Below are 16,282 nucleotides of genomic sequence, written 5' to 3'. Positions count from 1 at the left end.
GGGCGTATTATTCTTCTTTTTCTTCTTTTTTTTCGTCTAATGCATACCCCATCAGTGCAGCAATGCTTATTCAATACCGCCAGCAGATGGAGACACTGGGGGATAATTTTCTAAGGATTTATACTGATTTTTCCTGTCTGAATTTGTCGCACAGAAAGTTGCAGGCCAAATATGTGTGACATTTCTGCGACTTTAGCTTCTAGAGCATTTTTACAACATTATACATAGGTGCTGAATACATAAAAAGCGACTGTTCAGCGACAGACAAGTCGCATCGGCTGAAAGTAGGCCAGAATGTCAGTCCATGTTGGAGCAGGTTTAGATACAGTCTAAAGCATAGATCTCAAAGTCTGTGCACAGAATTTAGCAAGGGCCTCGCACCTTCTGATGCATCAGGTAGGTGCACAATAGCATAGCCTAACCCTCTGTACTTTGGTCTATATTGATGCGGGACATAGACAGCCAGCTGATGACCAATCCATTAGTGCAATGGATGGCTGGAAGCATTTGTCTTTGCCTTTGCAATACCACAGAAGCAATGCATGGTCAATGTACAGCAATGACACACCTGTGTGAACAGCCAGGAGACCCCCCCCCCCCCCCCCCATGTTATGTTACATAGTTACATAGTTAGTACGGTCGAAAAAAGACATATGTCCATCACGTTCAACCAGGGAATTAAGGGGTAGGGGTGTGGCGCGATATTGGGGAAGGGATGAGATTTTATATTTCTTCATAAGCATTAATCTTATTTTGTCAATTAGGAACCCACCCGCTATCAAGGCAGCTGCCTATCATGTCATGCCCTACCTGCACAGGTGTGCTGGCTACTCAAATGATCCAATTAAGGAGGCCATTTAGTCAGCAGCAGCAGAAGTCCTGTGCCTGGACGCTCCAACAGGGGCCAGACACAAGCAGAAGCAGAAGCAGCAGAAGCAGCAGCAGCACCACCTTTTGTTTTTTGGCTGCAGCAGCAGCAAGGCCCACAGGGCTGGCTAGCTGGCTAGCCAGCAAGCAGGTAGCAATGAAAGTAGGAATCTTTCTTTTTAACCCTGTAAGGGGGTGGTGCACTGTACCCGAAGATACTGCCATATCGGGTCAATGCATAGGGCGACGGAAGCAAGCTTCGAAATCGGCCCCCGTTCTCAAAAATCCATTTAATATATGGTCCCCAGATAGGGGACGTATCAGATATTAAACTGATAAGAACAGATTTTTTTTTTTTTTTATTATCTTTTTTTTTTTTTTTTTTTTTTTTTTTTTTTCCTCAGTTACAGACTATTGTTTGGACGATCATCAGGTCACCTACCAAGACTCGTCACTTAAAACAATATCTGAAAAAACATCATACGGAAAAAACTAACTAAGGGAACCGAGTGCCAAGAAAAAGTGACCAAACAACAAAACAAAAAAACATGTCAAAAACAATCACAGAAATTGGTCAAAAACTTACAGCTTTCTCCTTTACGTACTTCTTATAAATTTTTCCATCGTGTATGCATCCAGATTTTCTCCGCTTCTTCTTCACCAATTCTCTTTTTGTCCAGTAGAAAGATAGTAAAAATCCTTCCTAAAAACAATCTTTTCAATTCCCTCGGAGAAATAACAACATTTTTAAAAACAAGCAAATTGCGTGAGTCCCATAAAACCTCTTTAAAAACAGAAAAAAGAATCCAATTAGTACGTGTATCTTCCTTTTTACTAAGATCTTGACCAATAAAAACTTTCTCAAAAGAAAAACTGTTATATCCAGTGAGTTGGATTAAAAACTTCTTTAAAAACATAAAAAATTCTTTTGCATAAAAACAGTCCCAATAAAGGTGCACTAAGTCTTCTCTACCTCCACAACCCTCTCTTGGGCATCTGTCACTTATTCTCAAACCTCTTCCATTTAAAAAAGATCGGGTTGGGAGGCAGCCATGAAAGGACATCCAACTAACGTCTTTTTGTCTGTTTGATAGTCCAATAACTTTAAAAAACTTCCAAATCTTCACAGACTGAGCATTAGTGCAGAATGGTACTTCATATAATCTCTCATTTTTCCTTATTTCTTGTTCTATTTTCTTTTTATCAGGTTCACCTAAAGAGCTCAAACCAAATTGATCATTGAAAGACCTGAGGAGCACATAGAAGGTAGGTATCACATGTGCTATGGGTCTCCTCAAATCCCTCTCACACCAGCCCCATTTGGAAAACAACCATCCTGCAAGGTATTTACTCATGTCTGCCGCCCTATTATTGCACTGTATCAATTTAAAAATTAAAAGAAAATAGTGCACCTTTAAAAACAGATCAATGTTTGGAAAGTTATATCCGCCCAAATTCATACTCTTCATCACTTCTTCTCTTCTCATTTTCTCCATCTTAGACCCCCAGAAGAACACAAAAAGCTTCCTTGTGACTCTCCTAGTCCATAACTTCCCTGGAGGAAGCACCATAGCCGTATACAAGAGAAGCGGTAGGATTACAGACTTAATGATAAGAACTTTCCCTTTAAGTGACAAGTTCCTTAACCTCCAGAAGGATAGCTTCTTCTCAATTTTACTGTCCAAAGTCTCATAACTTTTCTTTCCTTTGAGGTCTTTATCAAATATCACTCCTAGCACTTCAATGTCTTCTTTTTCCTTAACACCATCCACTACTATATTCTCTTGGTTCCCAAAACTGCATAATTGGCACTTCCCCCAGTTCACATTCATCCCAGCCACACAACAAAAAATCCTCACATGCAAATTTACTCTGTTGAGATCTGCTTGGGATGTACAAGTAAAAACCACATCGTCCATATAACTTAAAACCTTTAACTTACTACCATCACTACCTGGAATAAAAACACCACTCACACATTTATCTTTCTGCACATTCTTCAACAGGCCCTCTATAACGCATATAAACAGAATTGGGGAGAGTGGGCATCCCTGTCTGACTCCAGACAAGACATTAAAAGCAGGCCCCACATGCCCATTTACTAAAATCTGACTTGTCACCCCATGATAAAAACTCATAATAACAGATAATAACTTTTCTGGAATACCTAAGTGTTTTAGAGCAATGAACATAAAATCATGTGCAACCTTATCATAAGCCTTTTCGAAATCTATGGACTCAACAAACAGTGCATTCTTGTTAAAGTTACTGTAATAAATAGAGTCTCTTAAAAGCAATAAATTATCTGTTATTTTTCTTTTCGGTACTGCACAAACTTGGTATTCTCCCACAAGGTGGTCCACTACATCACTCAGTCTATTAGCCACAATCTTAGCAATTATCTTGTAGTCACAATTTAATAAAGTTATAGGTCTCCAATTTTTAAGATCTCTGCCATCACCTTTTTTATGAATTAATGTTATGACCCCTTTCTTCATAGATTCAGCTAAAACACCTGAGTTAAAAACATATTGCACCACCCGTGTAAACTCTTTACTTAAAATATTCCAGAACGCGGAATAAAACTCAGCGGGGAGACCATCACAGCCTGGTGTCTTCCCTTTGGCCATCTTATCCAGGGCCTGCTTGATCTCCCCTTCACTAACATCATCAATCAAAAAATCTACTTTTTCAACAGGAACATTATTCTCCAAAATATTACAATAATCATTCATCTCCGTCTCACTGGCTCTGCTCTTATTACTAAAGAGTGTCTCATAAAATCTGCCAATCTCCTTCACCATCTCCTCTCCAAAAACTTCCCCCGTAGGGGTAAAAACAGATTTAAAAACACCTTTAGCATTAAAACATTTTTTAAAGAAATACCGTGTACACTGCTCATTTTCTTCTAGGTGCTGCACTTTAGACTTATATACAATATTCCTTCCCTTTTCCAACAACCTTTTTTTCATCTCCCCCTTCACCTTAACAATCTCATCCTCCACCTCCACACCAACACGTTTAAACTTATAGAGAGTCTCTAACCGGGATACAAGCCTTTCATCACTCCTCCTCTTCTCTTGTGCTCTCTTTATGCAAAACATCTTAAAGAAATTAGAAAACTCTCCTTTAGCCCATTCCCACCACACTAAGACATTACTAAAATCAGGTTGTTTAGAAACACAGGATAAAAACACATGATTAAAACCAGCCATTACTTCCTCATCTTCCAATAGACTTACATTTAATTTCCAGAGCCCCCTCCCAAAATGAAGGGACTCTGTGACACTTATCTCAGCCGACACCATCTTGTGGTCTGAGAAAGTTGACATCATTTGATTGCACCGGACCACCTTAATCCCATCAGAGACCAGGATGTAATCGATCCGGGATTTACAGCGGCCACTATCTGATATGTACGTATATCTTTCATCAGTGCTAACCATCAGTCCAACATCAGTAAAATGCAAGTCTTGAATAATTTGATTTAAAACATTGGAAGTAATATCAGTTCTAACCTCAGCAGAGCTCTCACGATCATTGACGGATCTAATGCAGTTAAAATCGCCAACAATAATAGTATCTTCACGACCAGGGATAAAAAACTTAAGGGACTCTAAAAAAGACAAACGTGCTTGTTTTTCTGCTGGAGCATACACATTAAAAATTCTCATCCTCTGGCCCAAAACCTCAAAAATTAAAACCATACAACGACCAGGTACTAAAGTTTGGCAATTTAAAACTTTAATGTCCCTGTTTCGCAATAAAATCCCAACACCTTCATTTTTGTTTTCTGCACATGTGGACCAGAAGGACTGCCCACACTTCCACTCATTTGCATAAGGTGCTGACTTTATTGCACACTCCTGTAAACATATCACATCACTTCTAACATTCTCAAGAATATCAAAAATTGCAGCTCTCCTAATTTCAGACTCAATACTTCTTACATTAATAGTTGTTACAACCAAAGTCATAATAACTAGGAAAAGAAAACCAAATGCTTTAAAATCCATCTTAACTTAGAAATTAACATTTTGGCCTTCAACTTTCCTATGTAAACTTGCAAAACAATCAGGCGACCCTATGTTAGAGTCCCTGTCTATTTCATTATCACTACCAAGAACAAGGGCTTCCTGATCCTCAGACCAGCTCCCTGTCTTACACCTTTTATTCACAACCTGCACATCCTCATCTTCCTCCTCCTCTTCTTCCTTACTGCGAGAAACTCTCTGACCAGGTGTTAGAGATCTCTGAGATGACCCAACAACCTCCATTCCCTCCTCCTCCCCCACAATTGGGTTTGGACATTCAATATCATCCATAGCCTCTTCACTAGAAAGAACATCACCATACACTGTCTCAATTTTCTCCACCACTTTCACTTTTTTTGCTTTTTTCTTTTTCACCAAGGTAAATTCACCTCCCACACCTGTCTCCTCACCAGTCACAGCAGTGGAAACACCCTCCTCCCCTGACCTCTCCTGAGTGCTAATGTGCTCCACTATCACAGAACTTTCCTCAGCCACCTGTGCCACATTAACACTCACACTCACACTCTCACCAACTCCAGGAACAAACCTCCCTCCCCCTTTTTCTCTTTGTTCTCCTCTATTCCCAGCTGCATCAGCATAACTTCTCTTCTTTTTATACCACATATCACAGCCTCTTGCCAAATGTTCCTCACTTCCACAGATATCACATGTCTTCTTCTCTGTACAAATACTTGCTTCATGACCAGTTTTCCCACAATTTCTGCAACATTCTCCTTTCTCAGGGCAATAATCCTGCACATGGCCATAGGCATGGCACTTTCTACAATATTGCAACTGGCCTTCATAAAAGCAGAAACCTCTCTCTCCTCCGATAGAAAACACCTGTGGTATGCTCTTCCTTCCATCTTGCATTCCTTCATCTTTTTTAAATTTTACAATAAACTTTCTCTTACAATTAAAGTACCCAAACTTGTTCTTAAGTCTTCCTATAAATTTCACTTCCTCGCAATACCGGAACAAAAAGTTTGTAACCATTTCATCAGAAACCTTAGGATTATACATGTGGACAATTACTACCTTTGTTGTATTCATAAATAATGGTTCCACTTTAATCTTCTTCATTATAGCAGGCTCACTTTTCCTCTTCATTTCTTCAAGATCCATATAGACTTTCTGGCAAATCTCAGAACCACAAAAAGTAATATCATAAATTCCTTGCCTAGGAAAATCCTGTATAGCCAATACATTCCATACCTGTAGGTAATCAAGCTTGCGAAGAATCTCCACAACGATTTGGTCAAGTCCGATCGTCCCCCGGTGCTCGCCAGGAACGTAGATCCGCACCGTGTCCTCAAGTCCACGCGCCTTCTCGCTCATTTTTGCAGGTAAAACCCACGATCGCAGCTCAGCAACAATCCAGGGCCCCCCGTAAAGAGGGCCCCGATCACCACTCCTTTCAACCCAAACCACGCACAGAAATCCACACGTGATCTTAGCCAAAAGGCCGAGAAGCGATAACCGTGAAAGGGGCGGGCCCAACAAGGTCCCCTTCATGGGCACTATCACTGCTTGCTGTCAGGGAGGCTGCCAGACAATTTTCCATGCACACTCTGGGCTGGGGGGCAGTCAACCACCAGTACACACAGCAGAACCTAAACCCATACCATTATTGCTAAGCAGCAAGACAGGGGCCCATTGCACTCCCACGGGGCCTTTTTAAATGCAATCCATAACCCGGATTTGCCAGGAACCCTTCTTACTCCTCCTACTTGCATGTGACACTGGGCTTAGGATCTGCATAGGAAACACACACACAAGCACACACCTACCTTTGTTGCCTGCAGATGCCTCCTTGGCTGTCCCCAAACGGTATCAAACCAACACCCACGGGAAGCTGTAAGCATAGAGGACATGCCTGCACCCCATTGGACTTACCTGTGTGGGTTAAATCCGGGTTATTTGACAACCTATGGCGGTGATGGTTCTGCTCAGGCAGAGCAGTGCTGATGCTCCTCATAAAGCTGTCGCTGCTGTGAAGGTTCTAGGTGACATCACAAATCCCTTTGGTTACATACACAACAAAGCTGGGTTGTTGTTGTTTACACTCTGCAAGGCCTGTGGAAGTGAGTGACATCATAGCACTGTAGTTCTGAGGGTTCAAGATGGATGCAACAATCTCCTGTTGTTTCTATGAAGGCCGTAATAGACGACATCACCAAACAGCTCCATAGTCACATACACAGCAAAGGAGAGATGTTGTTTACACCTAGTGATGTCAGTGGTATTGAGTGACATCACAGCACAGTGCTAAGGCTCCTGGGCCTGGACACAGCAGCGGCTGCAATATCTCAACGGAGAATACGTTTATATCTATGTGTGTGTGTGCGCATATATATATATATATATATATATATATATATATATATATATATATTTCTCCGCCGAAATCACTTTTAAACCCATTTCCACCTTTTTTTCCCTTCTCTTCCTCTTACTTTTTTTTCACGTTTTTTTACGTTTTTCTCCTTTTCGCCTCTTTTCTGGGCGTATTATTCTTCTTTTTCTTCTTTTTTTTCGTCTAATGCATACCCCATCAGTGCAGCAATGCTTATTCAATACCGCCAGCAGATGGAGACACTGGGGGATAATTTTCTAAGGATTTATACTGATTTTTCCTGTCTGAATTTGTCGCACAGAAAGTTGCAGGCCAAATATGTGTGACATTTCTGCGACTTTAGCTTCTAGAGCATTTTTACAACATTATACATAGGTGCTGAATACATAAAAAGCGACTGTTCAGCGACAGACAAGTCGCATCGGCTGAAAGTAGGCCAGAATGTCAGTCCATGTTGGAGCAGGTTTAGATACAGTCTAAAGCATAGATCTCAAAGTCTGTGCACAGAATTTAGCAAGGGCCTCGCACCTTCTGATGCATCAGGTAGGTGCACAATAGCATAGCCTAACCCTCTGTACTTTGGTCTATATTGATGCGGGACATAGACAGCCAGCTGATGACCAATCCATTAGTGCAATGGATGGCTGGAAGCATTTGTCTTTGCCTTTGCAATACCACAGAAGCAATGCATGGTCAATGTACAGCAATGACACACCTGTGTGAACAGCCAGGAGACCCCCCCCCCCCCCCCCCATGTTATGTTACATAGTTACATAGTTAGTACGGTCGAAAAAAGACATATGTCCATCACGTTCAACCAGGGAATTAAGGGGTAGGGGTGTGGCGCGATATTGGGGAAGGGATGAGATTTTATATTTCTTCATAAGCATTAATCTTATTTTGTCAATTAGGAACATTCAGCACCCACCCGCTATCAAGGCAGCTGCCTATCATGTCATGCCCTACCTGCACAGGTGTGCTGGCTACTCAAATGATCCAATTAAGGAGGCCATTTAGTCAGCAGCAGCAGAAGTCCTGTGCCTGGACGCTCCAACAGGGGCCAGACACAAGCAGAAGCAGAAGCAGCAGAAGCAGCAGCAGCACCACCTTTTGTTTTTTGGCTGCAGCAGCAGCAAGGCCCACAGGGCTGGCTAGCTGGCTAGCCAGCAAGCAGGTAGCAATGAAAGTAGGAATCTTTCTTTTTAACCCTGTAAGGGGGTGGTGCACTGTACCCGAAGATACTGCCATATCGGGTCAATGCATAGGGCGACGGAAGCAAGCTTCGAAATCGGCCCCCGTTCTCAAAAATCCATTTAATATATGGTCCCCAGATAGGGGACGTATCAGATATTAAACTGATAAGAACAGATACTACACTTGATCTTAGCCAAAAGGCCGAGAAGCGATAACCGTGAAAGGGGCGGGCCCAACAAGGTCCCCTTCATGGGCACTATCACTGCTTGCTGTCAGGGAGGCTGCCAGACAATTTTCCATGCACACTCTGGGCTGGGGGGCAGTCAACCACCAGTACACACAGCAGAACCTAAACCCATACCATTATTGCTAAGCAGCAAGACAGGGGCCCATTGCACTCCCACGGGGCCTTTTTAAATGCAATCCATAACCCGGATTTGCCAGGAACCCTTCTTACTCCTCCTACTTGCATGTGACACTGGGCTTAGGATCTGCATAGGAAACACACACACAAGCACACACCTACCTTTGTTGCCTGCAGATGCCTCCTTGGCTGTCCCCAAACGGTATCAAACCAACACCCACGGGAAGCTGTAAGCATAGAGGACATGCCTGCACCCCATTGGACTTACCTGTGTGGGTTAAATCCGGGTTATTTGACAACCTATGGCGGTGATGGTTCTGCTCAGGCAGAGCAGTGCTGATGCTCCTCATAAAGCTGTCGCTGCTGTGAAGGTTCTAGGTGACATCACAAATCCCTTTGGTTACATACACAACAAAGCTGGGTTGTTGTTGTTTACACTCTGCAAGGCCTGTGGAAGTGAGTGACATCATAGCACTGTAGTTCTGAGGGTTCAAGATGGATGCAACAATCTCCTGTTGCTTCTATGAAGGCCGTAATAGACGACATCACCAAACAGCTCCATAGTCACATACACAGCAAAGGAGAGATGTTGTTTACACCTAGTGATGTCAGTGGTATTGAGTGACATCACAGCACAGTGCTAAGGCTCCTGGGCCTGGACACAGCAGCGGCTGCAATATCTCAACGGAGAATACGTTTATATCTATGTGTGTGTGTGCGCATATATATATATATATATATATATATATATATATATATATATATATATATATATTCTCCGCCGAAATCACTTTTAAACCCATTTCCACCTTTTTTTCCCTTCTCTTCCTCTTACTTTTTTTTCACGTTTTTTTACGTTTTTCTCCTTTTCGCCTCTTTTCTGGGCGTATTATTCTTCTTTTTCTTCTTTTTTTTCGTCTAATGCATACCCCATCAGTGCAGCAATGCTTATTCAATACCGCCAGCAGATGGAGACACTGGGGGATAATTTTCTAAGGATTTATACTGATTTTTCCTGTCTGAATTTGTCGCACAGAAAGTTGCAGGCCAAATATGTGTGACATTTCTGCGACTTTAGCTTCTAGAGCATTTTTACAACATTATACATAGGTGCTGAATACATAAAAAGCGACTGTTCAGCGACAGACAAGTCGCATCGGCTGAAAGTAGGCCAGAATGTCAGTCCATGTTGGAGCAGGTTTAGATACAGTCTAAAGCATAGATCTCAAAGTCTGTGCACAGAATTTAGCAAGGGCCTCGCACCTTCTGATGCATCAGGTAGGTGCACAATAGCATAGCCTAACCCTCTGTACTTTGGTCTATATTGATGCGGGACATAGACAGCCAGCTGATGACCAATCCATTAGTGCAATGGATGGCTGGAAGCATTTGTCTTTGCCTTTGCAATACCACAGAAGCAATGCATGGTCAATGTACAGCAATGACACACCTGTGTGAACAGCCAGGAGACCCCCCCCCCCCCCCCATGTTATGTTACATAGTTACATAGTTAGTACGGTCGAAAAAAGACATATGTCCATCACGTTCAACCAGGGAATTAAGGTAGGGGTGTGGCGCGATATTGGGGAAGGGATGAGATTTTATATTTCTTCATAAGCATTAATCTTATTTTGTCAATTAGGAACATTCAGCACCCACCCGCTATCAAGGCAGCTGCCTATCATGTCATGCCCTACCTGCACAGGTGTGCTGGCTACTCAAATGATCCAATTAAGGAGGCCATTTAGTCAGCAGCAGCAGAAGTCCTGTGCCTGGACGCTCCAACAGGGGCCAGACACAAGCAGAAGCAGAAGCAGCAGAAGCAGCAGCAGCACCACCTTTTGTTTTTTGGCTGCAGCAGCAGCAAGGCCCACAGGGCTGGCTAGCTGGCTAGCCAGCAAGCAGGTAGCAATGAAAGTAGGAATCTTTCTTTTTAACCCTGTAAGGGGGTGGTGCACTGTACCCGAAGATACTGCCATATCGGGTCAATGCATAGGGCGACGGAAGCAAGCTTCGAAATCGGCCCCCGTTCTCAAAAATCCATTTAATATATGGTCCCCAGATAGGGGACGTATCAGATATTAAACTGATAAGAACAGATACTACACTTGATCTTAGCCAAAAGGCCGAGAAGCGATAACCGTGAAAGGGGCGGGCCCAACAAGGTCCCCTTCATGGGCACTATCACTGCTTGCTGTCAGGGAGGCTGCCAGACAATTTTCCATGCACACTCTGGGCTGGGGGGCAGTCAACCACCAGTACACACAGCAGAACCTAAACCCATACCATTATTGCTAAGCAGCAAGACAGGGGCCCATTGCACTCCCACGGGGCCTTTTTAAATGCAATCCATAACCCGGATTTGCCAGGAACCCTTCTTACTCCTCCTACTTGCATGTGACACTGGGCTTAGGATCTGCATAGGAAACACACACACAAGCACACACCTACCTTTGTTGCCTGCAGATGCCTCCTTGGCTGTCCCCAAACGGTATCAAACCAACACCCACGGGAAGCTGTAAGCATAGAGGACATGCCTGCACCCCATTGGACTTACCTGTGTGGGTTAAATCCGGGTTATTTGACAACCTATGGCGGTGATGGTTCTGCTCAGGCAGAGCAGTGCTGATGCTCCTCATAAAGCTGTCGCTGCTGTGAAGGTTCTAGGTGACATCACAAATCCCTTTGGTTACATACACAACAAAGCTGGGTTGTTGTTGTTTACACTCTGCAAGGCCTGTGGAAGTGAGTGACATCATAGCACTGTAGTTCTGAGGGTTCAAGATGGATGCAACAATCTCCTGTTGCTTCTATGAAGGCCGTAATAGACGACATCACCAAACAGCTCCATAGTCACATACACAGCAAAGGAGAGATGTTGTTTACACCTAGTGATGTCAGTGGTATTGAGTGACATCACAGCACAGTGCTAAGGCTCCTGGGCCTGGACACAGCAGCGGCTGCAATATCTCAACGGAGAATACGTTTATATCTATGTGTGTGTGTGCGCATATATATATATATATATATATATATATATATATATATATATATATTTCTCCGCCGAAATCACTTTTAAACCCATTTCCACCTTTTTTTCCCTTCTCTTCCTCTTACTTTTTTTTCACGTTTTTTTACGTTTTTCTCCTTTTCGCCTCTTTTCTGGGCGTATTATTCTTCTTTTTCTTCTTTTTTTTCGTCTAATGCATACCCCATCAGTGCAGCAATGCTTATTCAATACCGCCAGCAGATGGAGACACTGGGGGATAATTTTCTAAGGATTTATACTGATTTTTCCTGTCTGAATTTGTCGCACAGAAAGTTGCAGGCCAAATATGTGTGACATTTCTGCGACTTTAGCTTCTAGAGCATTTTTACAACATTATACATAGGTGCTGAATACATAAAAAGCGACTGTTCAGCGACAGACAAGTCGCATCGGCTGAAAGTAGGCCAGAATGTCAGTCCATGTTGGAGCAGGTTTAGATACAGTCTAAAGCATAGATCTCAAAGTCTGTGCACAGAATTTAGCAAGGGCCTCGCACCTTCTGATGCATCAGGTAGGTGCACAATAGCATAGCCTAACCCTCTGTACTTTGGTCTATATTGATGCGGGACATAGACAGCCAGCTGATGACCAATCCATTAGTGCAATGGATGGCTGGAAGCATTTGTCTTTGCCTTTGCAATACCACAGAAGCAATGCATGGTCAATGTACAGCAATGACACACCTGTGTGAACAGCCAGGAGACCCCCCCCCCATGTTATGTTACATAGTTACATAGTTAGTACGGTCGAAAAAAGACATATGTCCATCACGTTCAACCAGGGAATTAAGGGGTAGGGGTGTGGCGCGATATTGGGGAAGGGATGAGATTTTATATTTCTTCATAAGCATTAATCTTATTTTGTCAATTAGGAACATTCAGCACCCACCCGCTATCAAGGCAGCTGCCTATCATGTCATGCCCTACCTGCACAGGTGTGCTGGCTACTCAAATGATCCAATTAAGGAGGCCATTTAGTCAGCAGCAGCAGAAGTCCTGTGCCTGGACGCTCCAACAGGGGCCAGACACAAGCAGAAGCAGAAGCAGCAGAAGCAGCAGCAGCACCACCTTTTGTTTTTTGGCTGCAGCAGCAGCAAGGCCCACAGGGCTGGCTAGCTGGCTAGCCAGCAAGCAGGTAGCAATGAAAGTAGGAATCTTTCTTTTTAACCCTGTAAGGGGGTGGTGCACTGTACCCGAAGATACTGCCATATCGGGTCAATGCATAGGGCGACGGAAGCAAGCTTCGAAATCGGCCCCCGTTCTCAAAAATCCATTTAATATATGGTCCCCAGATAGGGGACGTATCAGATATTAAACTGATAAGAACAGATACTACACTTGATCTTAGCCAAAAGGCCGAGAAGCGATAACCGTGAAAGGGGCGGGCCCAACAAGGTCCCCTTCATGGGCACTATCACTGCTTGCTGTCAGGGAGGCTGCCAGACAATTTTCCATGCACACTCTGGGCTGGGGGGCAGTCAACCACCAGTACACACAGCAGAACCTAAACCCATACCATTATTGCTAAGCAGCAAGACAGGGGCCCATTGCACTCCCACGGGGCCTTTTTAAATGCAATCCATAACCCGGATTTGCCAGGAACCCTTCTTACTCCTCCTACTTGCATGTGACACTGGGCTTAGGATCTGCATAGGAAACACACACACAAGCACACACCTACCTTTGTTGCCTGCAGATGCCTCCTTGGCTGTCCCCAAACGGTATCAAACCAACACCCACGGGAAGCTGTAAGCATAGAGGACATGCCTGCACCCCATTGGACTTACCTGTGTGGGTTAAATCCGGGTTATTTGACAACCTATGGCGGTGATGGTTCTGCTCAGGCAGAGCAGTGCTGATGCTCCTCATAAAGCTGTCGCTGCTGTGAAGGTTCTAGGTGACATCACAAATCCCTTTGGTTACATACACAACAAAGCTGGGTTGTTGTTGTTTACACTCTGCAAGGCCTGTGGAAGTGAGTGACATCATAGCACTGTAGTTCTGAGGGTTCAAGATGGATGCAACAATCTCCTGTTGCTTCTATGAAGGCCGTAATAGACGACATCACCAAACAGCTCCATAGTCACATACACAGCAAAGGAGAGATGTTGTTTACACCTAGTGATGTCAGTGGTATTGAGTGACATCACAGCACAGTGCTAAGGCTCCTGGGCCTGGACACAGCAGCGGCTGCAATATCTCAACGGAGAATACGTTTATATCTATGTGTGTGTGTGCGCATATATATATATATATATATATATATATATATATATATATATATATATATATATTTCTCCGCCGAAATCACTTTTAAACCCATTTCCACCTTTTTTTCCCTTCTCTTCCTCTTACTTTTTTTTCACGTTTTTTTACGTTTTTCTCCTTTTCGCCTCTTTTCTGGGCGTATTATTCTTCTTTTTCTTCTTTTTTTTCGTCTAATGCATACCCCATCAGTGCAGCAATGCTTATTCAATACCGCCAGCAGATGGAGACACTGGGGGATAATTTTCTAAGGATTTATACTGATTTTTCCTGTCTGAATTTGTCGCACAGAAAGTTGCAGGCCAAATATGTGTGACATTTCTGCGACTTTAGCTTCTAGAGCATTTTTACAACATTATACATAGGTGCTGAATACATAAAAAGCGACTGTTCAGCGACAGACAAGTCGCATCGGCTGAAAGTAGGCCAGAATGTCAGTCCATGTTGGAGCAGGTTTAGATACAGTCTAAAGCATAGATCTCAAAGTCTGTGCACAGAATTTAGCAAGGGCCTCGCACCTTCTGATGCATCAGGTAGGTGCACAATAGCATAGCCTAACCCTCTGTACTTTGGTCTATATTGATGCGGGACATAGACAGCCAGCTGATGACCAATCCATTAGTGCAATGGATGGCTGGAAGCATTTGTCTTTGCCTTTGCAATACCACAGAAGCAATGCATGGTCAATGTACAGCAATGACACACCTGTGTGAACAGCCAGGAGACCCCCCCCCCCCATGTTATGTTACATAGTTACATAGTTAGTACGGTCGAAAAAAGACATATGTCCATCACGTTCAACCAGGGAATTAAGGGGTAGGGGTGTGGCGCGATATTGGGGAAGGGATGAGATTTTATATTTCTTCATAAGCATTAATCTTATTTTGTCAATTAGGAACATTCAGCACCCACCCGCTATCAAGGCAGCTGCCTATCATGTCATGCCCTACCTGCACAGGTGTGCTGGCTACTCAAATGATCCAATTAAGGAGGCCATTTAGTCAGCAGCAGCAGAAGTCCTGTGCCTGGACGCTCCAACAGGGGCCAGACACAAGCAGAAGCAGAAGCAGCAGAAGCAGCAGCAGCACCACCTTTTGTTTTTTGGCTGCAGCAGCAGCAAGGCCCACAGGGCTGGCTAGCTGGCTAGCCAGCAAGCAGGTAGCAATGAAAGTAGGAATCTTTCTTTTTAACCCTGTAAGGGGGTGGTGCACTGTACCCGAAGATACTGCCATATCGGGTCAATGCATAGGGCGACGGAAGCAAGCTTCGAAATCGGCCCCCGTTCTCAAAAATCCATTTAATATATGGTCCCCAGATAGGGGACGTATCAGATATTAAACTGATAAGAACAGATTTTTTTTTTAAGTTAGCCCTCAGAACTCAATCAGAGCTCCAAGATCTTATATGGACTCGATTGTTTTGTTCATCATCAGGTAACACTTTTATTTATTCCTAAAAAAAGACAAATTGAAATAAAATATTATAACAACAATAAAAATAATAAACATTCCAAAATTATAACAAATTCATTCCCTTTCTCCGGGCGTAAACTGCCAAGTAATCAATTAAACCATAGGTTAAGCTTCCTTTTTCCATTTCCCTTTTTACTGGGATGGCCAACCAGGCCGGTATTTTATAAGTTACCATAAATCGATCCACGTCAGGGCGAAAAGAATCATAAACTTTGTTTCTTACTGCAGGCAACTGGGCTTTAAAGGTGGATAATAGATCATCCAGGTCCTGTAAGAACAATTCTCTTTCCTCATCTGGAGCTCTCTCCAAAATAGTTTGGAAAGACCCTGAATATCCTCTTAAATCTCTCACCGGCTCTTCATTTTTCTTTTTACTCTTATGCTCTCCAATGTTCTTTTCTTCTACTATCATCTCTTTTCCAACAATTTTTGGCTCTTGGGTTACCACTTCCTTATCTTTTCTCACAGATCTTTTAATTTCTGGCTCTTGTTCAGAAACTTCTTCTTCTCTTTTCTTCTTCCTCTTTGGACAGTTCACATACATGTGACCAATTTTGTTACATAAATTACATTTACTTTTTTGGCTACAGGATTCGATTTCATGACCTTCTTTTTGGCATTTTTGGCACCACATTGAGGTGCACTCTTCCTTTAAATGGCCATATTTCTTGCATTTTCTACA

The 16,282-nt window shown here is 43.1% G+C and overlaps 4 non-coding genes and 1 pseudogene across 4 annotated transcripts; all 5 read right to left on the bottom strand.

The window, feature by feature from the left end:
• Positions 1 to 1,060: 1,060 nt before the first annotated feature.
• Positions 1,061 to 1,233, bottom strand: LOC130299254 (U2 spliceosomal RNA; annotated as a pseudogene).
• Positions 1,234 to 8,473: 7,240 nt separating this feature from the next.
• Positions 8,474 to 8,664, bottom strand: LOC130299216 (U2 spliceosomal RNA). Its single transcript, XR_008850396.1, has one exon. It is a non-coding gene; the product is annotated as a U2 spliceosomal RNA (small nuclear RNA).
• A 2,098-nt stretch (positions 8,665 to 10,762) lies between these two features.
• LOC130299215 (U2 spliceosomal RNA) lies at positions 10,763 to 10,953 on the bottom strand. The gene has a single exon (XR_008850395.1). It is a non-coding gene; the product is annotated as a U2 spliceosomal RNA (small nuclear RNA).
• A 2,087-nt stretch (positions 10,954 to 13,040) lies between these two features.
• On the bottom strand, positions 13,041 to 13,231 carry LOC130299214 (U2 spliceosomal RNA). Its single transcript, XR_008850394.1, has one exon. It is a non-coding gene; the product is annotated as a U2 spliceosomal RNA (small nuclear RNA).
• Positions 13,232 to 15,328: 2,097 nt separating this feature from the next.
• Positions 15,329 to 15,513, bottom strand: LOC130299251 (U2 spliceosomal RNA). The gene has a single exon (XR_008850431.1). It is a non-coding gene; the product is annotated as a U2 spliceosomal RNA (small nuclear RNA).
• Between the last annotated feature and the right edge of the window lie 769 nt (positions 15,514 to 16,282).

The sequence above is a fragment of the Hyla sarda genome, unplaced genomic scaffold (assembly GCF_029499605.1).
Source record: "Hyla sarda isolate aHylSar1 unplaced genomic scaffold, aHylSar1.hap1 scaffold_1044, whole genome shotgun sequence".
In the NCBI taxonomy this organism is placed as follows: Eukaryota; Metazoa; Chordata; class Amphibia; order Anura; family Hylidae; genus Hyla; species Hyla sarda.
The sequence above is the reverse complement of the archived record's forward strand: the minus strand, read 5'-3'. Positions and strand labels throughout refer to the sequence as shown.